Below are 12,258 nucleotides of genomic sequence, written 5' to 3'. Positions count from 1 at the left end.
AGGGCTGAGTGCAGTGGTCTGAAGCAAGACTACTGAGGGCATCTGATAAAGGAGAAGTTTGCATTAGCACCGAGGATCCACAGCAATGGGGATCTCCAATGGTGCCTTTCCACAGAAGGTCTGAATAGAAAGCAAAGAAACTAAACTTGCTGTGGGGAGGCAGAAATTCTTCATCTCCTGTGCGACCTTGTACTTCCTCTCTCCAAGCCTCAATTCTTCCCTGAAATAGGGACTGACATCTTCCTGTCTTTTCTCTCTGGACTTTTGGCTAGTGCCTCTTCCTGATTAGAGGTAGGGCTGATGACTGTGGGTCTGACCTCCAGGAGGCCTCTGGACACTTCTGCATTATATTTGATAATGAAGCCTTGTGTCTTATCCAATCAACATAAAACAAAGTCAGACCAGAGGAAACTGGCTCAGCACAAAATGGCAGCCTCAGCAGAGTTAAGTCAGAGACACTAGCTATTGACTGCTATAGAAATACTGAAACTGCATCAGGGATTTCTTTTTTAATTGCTATTTAGGGATTTAAATGAGATTTTCAAAAAGAAAGGAAGACACAATGTTTAGTCTACAATCACTCTTTGCTGCCAATACAGGCTATCATATAAATTACTTAGACACTTTTAAAAATACATTATTTACTCAATAACCCATAATGGGTCCAGAGCTCCTTTTACACGCTATTATAGAAGTACATAATTGCAGAATTTTCAAATGGATATTTCTTCTAGGCAATAGTCTGTAATGGCTCCTTCAAAGCTCTTAGGCTTTTATCATATGAAGGCCTAAGTAGAAAATGTTTAGTTCACTGATCATTGACCTAATAGAGAGCAACAGCTTCTCTGGAACAACTATTGTCTGCTTGGGCAGATGATATATGAATGGCATTTTAAAAAATTCTTGGAAGTATGTGCTAGGGAAAAATTACTGTTCGTCTACAAAGCAAACACTGCTGATGGGATCCCGAGTTCTTTTGTTTGCCTCTGCTTGGTTTAGTTTCTTGGCTTCTGCCCTAGCCCAAAAACAAAAGAAAACAGTAATTTTGGGGTATGAAATGAGGGCTCAGTCTAGGACCCCTTTGGATCAATGAGAGACATTTCCATATTCACAAAGATCATTCAGCTCAATTAAAAATTGTCTCAAATGCAAATGGAGGTATTTGGTATATATTGCAGCGTAAGAAGCTGAATTCTGAAATCAGAGAAGTAAGGGATGCTGCAAAGGGTCAAATCACATTTCTTAAGATAGTACTGAAAAATATGCAGGACCCACAGGCATATCCCAACCATGATTCAGAAAGGAGATTGGCAACTTGAAACATTTTCAGCACTATAGCCATGAATCTCACAATTATTGAGCTTCTGCTCTCTACTTACATTTAGCTTCCAAGTTTGCTGCTTCCATTTTAGACACAAACAAAGGTTCACGTTCACAAGTGCCTGATGTAAGAAAACACATTTTCTTTCCCAAACTGCAAACTTTGGGCAGTAAAGCCCAAGGAGGACTACAGCCAAATGAGTGTCAGCTGAGTCAAAGAGTAGGCCCAGAGAGGATGGCCATGAGCTGGGGGCAGACACAAGCAGAGACCCCTAGAGAGGCTGAAGGGAGACCTCCAGCTCTGGTGGGCTGGGGGAGAGGCACTTGCTGGGTGGCCCAGCTCCCTCCTGGGCTCAGGGCCAGCAGAGATGGAAAGTGCTGCTCACCAGAGGAGGGTGCCCAACCACCAGTCCAATAGCTGGATGTGATCCTAACAGCTTTTGCCATCAAAACAGACCAAGGATCCTAAGCACAGCCCTGGTTTGTACACAGTTTGACATGAGAAGCTCTCCCATGCCTTTCATCAGTGGATTTCTCCAGCCTAGTAAGGCTGCCTGGGACTCCTAGCATTCTGGCATGATTAACAGAAAAAAATACACTTGCTGGCAATTCTAATAGTTCCTTCTGTTTGATGCATCTGATTGAAGAGAAGCTGAAATCAGGGACCAATATGCAACCAGGCTGCACCAGTTAGCCTCATCATGCAAATGAGGCACACTTGCAGGCGAACTTATTAGAGATCAAATAGTTTTAGGCACCATGGATAATGAAGGCAGAGCGCTTATGTTGCAACAGTCAGAGCTGGAATTTAATCATGTTGTTGATATCTACTGCAACAGTGAACAAACACAGAAACAGCCACAAAAATCAAACCGTTAAAATGAAAGGAAGATGCAAACCAGACAAATAATAATGATAAAAAAGACTCAAACCAAGAGACATAGCAGTGGTTTCAAGAAGGAATAATCTTGCAAGAAAGACTTCGAGCCCTGCCTCTTTCAGTTGAATGGCTGGAAAAGTGGGAGTTGCCAGGAGAAGTTGATGGGGTGTCACTGTTCACACTGAGAGGGGTGGCTCCTACATAGCTATGGGGATGGCCCTGCAAGGAGAAGGGGGGAAATGCCCCACAGAACAGCACTTGGAAAGCAGCCCCAAGGTGAAACATAGCTCACCCTGCGAAGAAGCATCTCCTAGGAAGGAATTCAGAAAAAAAGAGGAACAGCCTGCTGCAGTGAAGTTATAACAGAAGTCACACAACTGACAAGCTGGATTAACAATCTGTTAGACATTAAAATAAATAAATTCTGCAGAGGCATTAGCCCCTTCTGTCTTCCTAAACCTCTCACACGCTCCCTCTGTCCTTCATATAAACACCTGGGGAGACCACGAGCAGCCCCACAAAGGTTTGCTTTGTTTCAGAGAGCAAAGATGAGATCCAGCAGGTGGAAGCTGCAAAATGGAAACACTTGGATTCCTTTCGGCAGACACAAATGGCTAAAAATACCGTTTGGCATTTCTTCTAATACCAGTTGGTAGTACAAGAGCTCCAGAGATGTCAACAGGAAGCCCTAGAGGTTAGAGGGAATGATGTAACTGCATGTGACATAATGCTTGGTGTAGAGATTTCCTGGAATTGATTAGTGCCATTCATGATAACAGCAGCCAGCAAGAGTGTGAGGACTGGGTGAAGGCCCAGGCAGAATGCAGGCACCGGGCAGTTTTCTTTCCCTTTTAGCATGATGCCTGGTCTCATTGTTTTGGATGTGCAATACAATAACTGCATGGTGTTTCCATGCAACTTTCTTTGGGAGACTCGGAAGCAGCACACCTCCCAGGAACATGCAGCTACTCCCCCACAAAAGGTCACGGAGAGACAAATGCAGAGGTGGAAGAACAATGAAGACTCCTGGGTCCCCTTTCCTTGAGAACAGCCTCCCCTCCGTTCCTCTTATTCCTTCAGGTATAAGATGCAGTCAGGTCATCCTCATCAGTACAGTTTTATGCCTAGCCTATAGACAAAGGCTACAGAGTGCCATCTATATCTAACGGGAGGCCTCCAATCTATGCGAGTGGGTGGCAATTGATAGCGAGTGACATGGGCACTGACAATGGTACACAAACTCTGCGGCACTCTTAAAACTTTTAATTGCATTTTAAAGTAATGTAACAAGGCAATGTTTAATGAGTACTTTGTTTAAGAAATTCTGACTTTATAAGCTAATTAAAGAGAAGGAAGGGTTACTGCACCAGGGCAACAAATCCAGGCTGCTGAATGTCTGTACTACAGCAACGCGCAGTTCAGATTCAATTGGCAGCCTTGCAAACCTCCACCCAGCCGGTGTGGATGATTTTTATTTATTTCTTTGACTAGCAAATAAATTATTATTATCATCATGATTATGTTAATAGAAAAAAGTAATGGATAGGCAAGTAGTTTTTTGCCAGGGCTGGTAAATTTTCATGACACTTCTTGCAAAACTGTCATATGGTTGGGTTAGATGAAACTAGAAGGCTTTATGTGCGTAGCATTTAACTTTAAACATTCTTCATGGAAACTTACCCAGCACATAATTTACATATTCAATACCAGTGACAATTTACTTCTCCCATCTGAGCAGGGCTTTCAACTATGCCACTTGAACTAAATTAATAAACAGTAATTAGAGAATGTTGTGCGAGCGAGCTGTTGATGTTGAGAAGATTCTAATCAACACCTTCTTTTAAGGGCCAATTAAAGCTGAATGTATGCAATATAAACATCTTCTTGTATTTAGACATGAACTGGAGAACAAGGTAAAAAATAAAAATCAGAACAATTACAGCAGGTTAGAGATGATCTAATGGAATGATGAATCTTCATTAATTGTGAAAGCAGCAGTAATTTCTAAAAACCACCGGACACCGTCTGTGGTACAGCACTAACAATTTGTGCAAGTTGATTCTGTCTAGGAAAAGCCTTCCTGCCTCCATTGACAGGCTTTTCTCTGAAAGCAACTCAGCATCTGCCTCCAATTTCCACTGCAGTGTTCACCTGTCTGTAAGACAACGCTGCATCTAAAGTGAGTCCAGAGAAAAAGGCTTCCTAGGGGAGTCAGTGACGGCGGATGTACCCATCCCATTAGCACTGTCTCCTGGCGGAGTGAGAAGTGACCCAGGGCAGGATTTGCACTGCGCAGCCCCCACCAACACTGCTGGCAGGAATACAGACACCTGGATGAGCCTGAGCGAGGGGTAAGGTTGCCCCCAGTTGCCTCCCATCTGTAAATGAGGAAAAGTAGCACAGGGGTATTTACACTGGAGCAGCTGATGAACTTGTACCCATTGCCCATGTGTACTCCTTCCCCCTCTTTATTCCTGAAAGGCAAATTTAAGACAGCTATTTGTTTCTGAGCCTCTTGCAGGACAGAGGAAAGGCTATCTTTGATTTAAACTGAGCTGATCCTTAGGGTACCAAAGGGAGACTGCAGAGGCAACACCGACTTGCGCATCACCATTACGAACTGTCAGTAAGTTAAAAACAGGCATAACTTCATCCAAACCACAGCTCACTGCTTCCTAAAGCACATTTAAAAAAAATCATCTACACTGGTGCAATAAAGCACACGCAGAATTTGTCCTCCAAGTTAGAAGATACAACAGGCTAATAAAGGTAAGGGAAACATCTGTTCCAATACTGCACTAGTATCATTTAGAGAAAATGACTGCATCACTTACGGCTGTTTGGTATCCAGAAATACTACCACAGTAATAGGATGTTGTCACCTCAGGCTCTGCTGAAATCTACAGGAATTTCACTTGTTTAAGAATTATAGGATTAGGCACATGATCAGCGTTTCTTCCCTTTGAAAATAAACATTCCCACTTAACATTTCTGTAGTAGTGTGAGATCATTATCTTGTGTCAGTATTTGGTTCCACTGGCATTATCTCCTAATTAGCTATTTAAAAATACATGTAAGCAGGTGGAAGTGGCAAGTGGACTTGTAGACCTGACGGGTCTGTTATGTTCTTACAAGCTCTGCTAATCCCAAACACTGGAAATGTGTTAGTAAGGCCAAGCTGGCACTTTAAAGAACACAGCCAAAGCCTCACATCTTGAACTCCAGGCGTTCGGCACGCAGCAGAGGGGCTCCCACACCTTGAGCAGGGCTGGGCACCGGGAGGAGCAAACCAAGTGGGGAGCTAGTTCTGGGAAGAGGGGATGGGAATGGAACGAATGGGAATGCAGTGTGGTCAGCTCCACATCACAGTAGCATGATCACCTATGGTTTGTTTGATGCAGGACATAGGGGACGAAAGGAAAGCCAAGCACAGAGATGTTCACCAGGGTTGAGGAGACGTCAGCGGTACAAAGGGAAAAGATCTCACAGGAAGGGTTTGGTATCCTCTGCACTGTCTCAATATACAGAGAGATTACTATGCTTATGGACACAAAATCATAAAATCATCTCCTTGGAGAAAGCTTCATAATATATGGGCAGGTCTGGGATTGCAGTTTGTAGCATGGTAAGAGTTAGGAAGATGGGTATTCTGGTATGCTGTACTCATTTTTTTCTCCCAAGAGTTAGGTTTAATTCCTATCAAACTATCTTTGTGAAAACAAAAAACTAGGACACATTTACACATGATGGGCCATTGTGGAGGCCCTTAGACACATGCACAAAGCACCCCCATGTTAATAGTATTCTTCCAACCTTCAGCAGCGCTGAGAACTATGATTTGCTTCTGTTTCTGAGTTGCTTTTAAACCTCAATTCAGCAAATGTGTTGGTGATTTCAGGGTGTTCTGAATAGTGGAAGGCAGCAAAGTAAATGTCTGAAGAATACTGATAGCATCAGACAGGCCTTAAACTCCCATTTACTCCACTATCTGCAGTTTGATTCAATATGCAGCATGCAAGACGATTTTTGCTCTGACCAGGTGGAATTTTGAGGCCTGAACCCGCTTGCAGTAACATAGTCCGTCAGTAACCTCACAGCAAACAGGGAGGTGCAGAGGAACAAAAACAATGAGAGCATGAGGGGAATGAGTTCATGTTAATGTCCTCTATAGATTTTTTGTTTTCCATTGAAAGTTTTCTCCTGCCTGAAGTCACCTGTATCCTTTTTTCACACCTCTTAAAGTCCACTTGGTGAATAAATCAAATGAAATTCCTCACTTACCCTTAATACTTTTTAAATGCAAGTCAAGCCTCTTGGCTTTTCATACCTAGGCACCTACTCTTTTTTTTTTTTTTTTTTTTTAATGCTGTGGGATAATTTCTTTCTTTCATAGGCTGGTGCATTGGCCCACGTGCACGCCATGTGCTCCCTAAGGCTCATGCATAACTGCAATGGATGATACGATTAGTCCAATTAAGTCCCCAGCAATTTCAATGGCTTATGCAAGAGTAGATGGGACACGATATGTAATTTCAGCTTTTTTTTTTTTTTTTTTTTTTTTTTGTGAGGGTTTTCAATTCTGCCATGAACTAAATCATTTTATCAGTTTCTCTCCTTCTCTTTCTTCTTCTTCTTCTTTTTTTTTTTTTTTTTTTTTTTTTAATTTGTCCCATTAAACTACAGAACTGGAACATATTCATGCATAGTTTCTTTCTGCTTTAACTCAAGGAGTTCCTGACATAACAAAAACTGGTAATTAACTGGCTCGAAGACTTTTACAATAGCCTTCTTAAATAAGTCCTAGTATGCGGTACTTGCAGCCCTGACTCCACATTGCTGATACTACTGCAATGCACCCTCTATTAAGCAAGGTTTGCTGCTCCACGTCAGCTCCAATTCTCAGCTGTTTTCTCCACTGCTCTACTTGGAAACACCAAAGCCCTCTCAGATTTCTTTGTGTGGCAAAGGCTAACCAGCTCCTCCAGGAAAGGTCCCTGCTCTCCATCTGTGTGGCTTTGTGCCACTTCCTTCCACACTTCGCTCTCAGGGGACTGCTTGCCACCAGTGTAAGGTCGGAGTGGTGGGTCGCCTGCAGCTGGACACAACTCAGCCTCTCCTCCTAGCCTTGGCTGCTCCGTGCTTTCAATGCAGATGCATTTTGGCAGACACCACTGCCTGCCTCCTGCCCCACAGCTAGACACAACACAGAGTCTCCTCCTGGTAGAGGAATCAGACTTTGATTATTCAGATTTCACTCAACAGTGTGATTTGTAGCGGCTGCTGTATATCGTCTCGAAGCATATTCGGTTTTGCCTACTCATGCTTATCTCCCCTGGTTACAATAGATTCCGTTTCTGATGAAAATGTTACCCTGATGAGTTTTTCTCTGGCTCCACCATACTTTTATGCTTCCTGCTAACTAGTGCAAGCCTTATTGTTGCAGTTCCTAATATTTTGCATCATTTGTAGATCTAGCAATTTTGTTTGTAAATAGCATGAAAAAACATATTAATATGTATCTTCCCTCAGTGCTCCAGACAGATTGGTTCACAGTGGAACAATTACATACATATGTGCTAGCCTATATTTCTTGCAAAATCAAATCATGTAAGGATGCCTCAGCCAGAACAAGCCATAAAGCTAGACAAGGCATGGAAAAAAAACATCCCCAAATATGTACTGCTTAAATTACAGAACTATAAAAAATAAAAATAAAGCAAAATTGAAAAGGGCAAAGGAGACACAGTGTAAACACAAGCTTTTATACACTCTTTGTAATATAGAGCTAATGTCATTTTGACATGCTGGTATCGCGAGCTGCCAATGTAGTTTAGAGAAGAAAGGGATATCTCCAGAATTATGACAATGCTGCTTTCTCCCATCCAAACCAGTTACAAGATCCACGACTGTTGCTGCCAGGTCTAACTGACTCCTTGGAAACTAAACCAGAAGTAATTTCCTTTGTAACTGTATTTAAGGTGTCTAGAAAGACCATGCATCTTTAGAACTCCCTTCGGAGAGGCAGCACCTTTCAGAGGGGCTCACGACGCCTCCCTTAGTGCAGAGCAGGCCTCCCTGTAGCTGAAAGGCCCCTCATGCCTGCTGTGCTCAGGTCTTCTCTGGGACATCAGTGAGGTAACCGTAACGCATGGCTAAGTTGATTTTGTGCCTTTGAAAAATCCCCTCCTTAGCCCAAATACTCCATCACTGTCAGCTGAATGCACTTAACTTCTGAATTAATGTTATTTTCAGGAGGTCAGACATGTGACAGTAACAACAGGCTTTTGCCAAGCTGTCTAGTTCAGGTCTGAATCTGAATTTCCCCAGAGCCCAGTATTGTTTAAATACGGGTAACTTACTCTGGCTCATGCCTAACGCAAAACTTCTGTGCTCAGGGCTCCTTCACGGCTCTGCGCGTGGCTTCCCTCCCTGCGCAGGCACTGCTGCGGCATGCACCGCCCAGCAGGCCTGGGGGACCTAACAGCCAGCAGCTGAGGGCAGCCGCAGTCATTTTTCCTCCCGTTTTGTCCCCCTCCCAAGACTGCCGTTTGTTTCAGTTGAGGTTTGGACAAGAGTGATGTGGTTTGTGAAAATTTAAAGCAGTGAGCTCCAGGGCTGCCAGGCCACTGGGCACTGCCCCTGTGCCCACAGGGCTGGGAGAGGAGCAGAGCCTGAGGAGGGAGGGGCTGTGACAAAGCTGGTCCCCACCCTGAGAATGATCTATTTTACAGGTTACACTGCAGCCATACAAAACAGCAGCTCAGGGCTCCAAACAGCATTGTTTGCTGGTTATACAGAGCTAGGGCAGTCAGAAGTATTTCAGGAAGGGGTGTCTTCGGGCACACAGAGCTGGAGATGCATGGGCCCTACCTTTGGTGGAAACACTTAACGTGTCCAGTCCCAACACATCGATCCCTGTGACCCCAGCAGCAGTCAGTTACTTGCAGTGGGCTTTGGGGCAGCTCTGATGTACACACAGTGTCACAGCCCAGTCCCCACGAAAAGCTAAGTCCCAGATTTCTGCAGTGGAGTTTCACAGCCAGACTGCTGTCACACAACTCACTGTCAGTACTGAGGAACATTTCATAAACGTTGTCATTAGCACTGCCCGCCTCCCCAGACCTACCTGCTGTGCGTGTGCAGGTCCCAGGAGTCCTTTTCTGTCCCTCCTGGGAGGGCACAGGTGGGGTCCAGATCTTCTGTTAAATTTTGTTTTCCAGCTTGCTTTGTAATTCAGATCGTATTTTGGTCAACTTGACTGGCACAGCGTATTTTTACCACACCCTCGTCTCTTCAGACAAACAGCCTCTTTTCTAACTTCTGGCAGAGCTAAGCCTAGTGAGTAAGAAGAAACAGGTATAAAGCTACCCTGAAGAAATATTTACGCAAAGGAAGACAAATGGGCATCATCTACCTGGACAGTGTCACTGCTAAACACGGGAGGAATAAATCAGACGTGTCAGGTGCATTAGGACACCCGACAAGGAGGGAATGATGCTTCTTGAAAACGTGGATTTATCTCTGTTCGTTTGGATCAAACACTTGTAATAGTTGTGGATTAATTTCCTTCCCATAGTCAAAACAATAAAAGCTAGACACAGTTTTATTAATTTCCAAAACAGTGTCAGATAAGCAGAATTGCATTTAAAAAAGTAAACACCCTTCCATAGAATTAGAGGATATGTAAGCATTTGGAGTTTCTTTTCTTTTCTTTTTTTTTTTTTTTTTTCCTGTGTCTATGAAAGGGGAGGTTTTTAGCATTATGAATAGATTTCATTTTGTAAGTTGTGCTACAAAGCACTGATAAGGCAACGGGAAAGCAGCAGAGATTGAGGCAGAGCAGGAAGAAATACCACCCATATTAGGAGACAGCCACTTACTTAGTGGCTCACATTTGAATAAAGATGCCATTGTTCAGCCAGAAGAATGCACATATTCACAGTCCTGGCGCAGAATAGCTCAGTGTATCTAGAACTCCAGAAGTGTCCAAATTACAGCCCCAGGGCCCAAACTGCCCTCCAGTCTTTCTGAAGAATGACCCTCTGCTTAATTAATCAGTGCTTTAACTGTGAGTGATCCCAGGACACACTTTTCTCAGGCCTTTTTCTTAGCCCTGCTTGTTCAGAACAAACCTTTAAATGTTCTCTGGCTGATTTTTGACCATTTTTTTCCCCTTTCAAGATTATTATTTCCTGTTTTACTGTGAAAGCTCATTAGAAATGAAGAACAGCATCTAGATGATCTCAGTTCACTTTACTTGGATAGGGAATGATTGACTCAGGATGGAGAGACACTGGCTCCCTTTCAAGACCTACCAAAAAAGATTAAGTCGGTAGACTCCCAGAATATCGCTACTGCAATTTCCTTTCCATATACTGAGGCAGAATTATAGCAGGGCTGATTACTGTGCGCACAACATTCTGGTAGTCATATAAGATCCCACAGCCATAACTCCAGCCGCTTAGCACAGGATTCTTACCAAGATCTCATTCCCTTTCACTCTGTACAAGATAAGTTTGCATTTACAGGAATGTGATGTCATATTCCAGATTGTCTGGATTCTCATAAAGCTTTTTTCTGTCTGGAAAAGAACTGAGATTTGATGGCTACTAGAAATGCATGAAGACAAAGAGAAACACTGTGCAAAATTTCATTCCAAATTAGACTCTACCCCATCTACTATCTTCGATGATAAAATTGATTGTATTCTAATTGAAATTAAATTGCTATGTGGAAAGTCAAAGGTCTTGTTTAAAACAAAACCAGCAGCATCTTTCTTTCAAACAGTGATCTTTTTAGTGAAAACCAAATGAATTTTGACCATCTTTACAAACTTATAACAAAATATACAAACTAGAAAAGGTCAAGGTTTTAAAAATGCCAGCATAAATGTTTTGAAAAGCTATAACTATAATATAATCTACAGCAAGAGAAGCTGGAGCCATACTGTTTGATAGGCCCTATCTTATGATACCCAATATTGAGCTAAGTAAAACGATATGACCGGATGGCCTAACTAAATTTAGTAGTCTGGTGAATTGCCACTCTACTAAATTTAGTCAGCCTGTAATGGGCATTGGATATCTACATTCCAAATGATAAAATCTGTGTTGCTTTTTTAGGCTCCCAGCAAATGCACAATATACTACATCAGAGTATTAAGAAATAAGCAAATCAGAATGGAAAACCAGGGGACGGTGGGAACCAGGATCCTGAAAAATGCAGAAAGAATCGGAAGTGCTAGGTCACATCCTCACGCTCAGAACCAGCTGGCAGCAGGCAGAGATGCATGGTGCTCCCCATGTAGGTGGCCCAAAGGGAAGAGGAAGGCTCTCTAGTGCACTGATCCTCCCCACCACAGAGCTGCCACTCCAAATGTAGCTTTGTGCTGGAGCAATGGGAAGAGGAGCGGTTATAGGTGGGAGCTGCGCTTCCTGAGCCTTGCCACTCTTACAAAACATGGCCTTTACACACCATTCCTTCCACATTTTAGTTTCTGAGCTTTGTAATCCTGATGGTAAACCAGGCAGCATATTTCTACATGGATTTCCATGCATCTGTGAGCCAGTTTTATAGCCACAAAAACTGCTAAGTCACTTTTCTCAAAACCATGTTCAAGGCATTACTTACACAGTTCCTGCTGTTTAAAGGGATTTCTGCTCCTAAGTCCATGTGTGCTGTCACCTCTCTACTGCAGTGAAGTCATGTAGGACGCTTTTTTCCCCTCTTTTTCCTGTGAAATCCAGTAGTGTTAGATGCTTCTCCAAAAATTCTGGTATTAATGAGCAGAGAAGAGTAGTAAATAGACATGAAAAGGAAACACTATTATATTTTCCCTTAAAGAGAGTTGCACCCTTCTATCCTCACATAAGAAGCTAATGGATATCCCATGTAACTCAGTGATACTATCTGATTACAGACAAAAAATAGTGCACTTGTGTCCAGTTCAGTTCCCACTACAGAAACCGAGACATTGCTCTGATATTCTGCAGGACTTCAGGACTTGTAGAGCTGCATTATTCTGGAAGTTGAAGCAACGTTTATTGATCAGAGATGGG

At 43.0% G+C, this 12,258-nt stretch overlaps 1 long non-coding RNA gene across 2 annotated transcripts in view; it reads right to left on the bottom strand.

Moving 5' to 3' along the window:
* The window catches only part of LOC116491668, a 44,179-nt gene that overhangs the window by 30,485 nt on the left and 1,436 nt on the right, over window positions 1-12,258 (bottom strand). Inside the window, exons 2-3 of one of the 2 annotated variants that reach the window (XR_004253511.1) lie at window positions 11,831-11,972; window positions 9,327-9,535 (exon numbers count right to left, since the gene is read on the bottom strand). This is a non-coding gene — a long non-coding RNA (uncharacterized LOC116491668). Of the gene's footprint in view, window positions 1-9,326; window positions 9,536-9,614; window positions 9,862-11,830; window positions 11,973-12,258 lie in introns of those variants that run through there. The other variant, XR_004253512.1, reaches the window with a different exon arrangement.

The sequence above is a fragment of the Aythya fuligula genome, chromosome 8 (genome assembly GCF_009819795.1).
Source record: "Aythya fuligula isolate bAytFul2 chromosome 8, bAytFul2.pri, whole genome shotgun sequence".
Lineage (NCBI taxonomy): Eukaryota > Metazoa > Chordata > Aves > Anseriformes > Anatidae > Aythya > Aythya fuligula.
The sequence above is the reverse complement of the archived record's forward strand: the minus strand, read 5'-3'. Positions and strand labels throughout refer to the sequence as shown.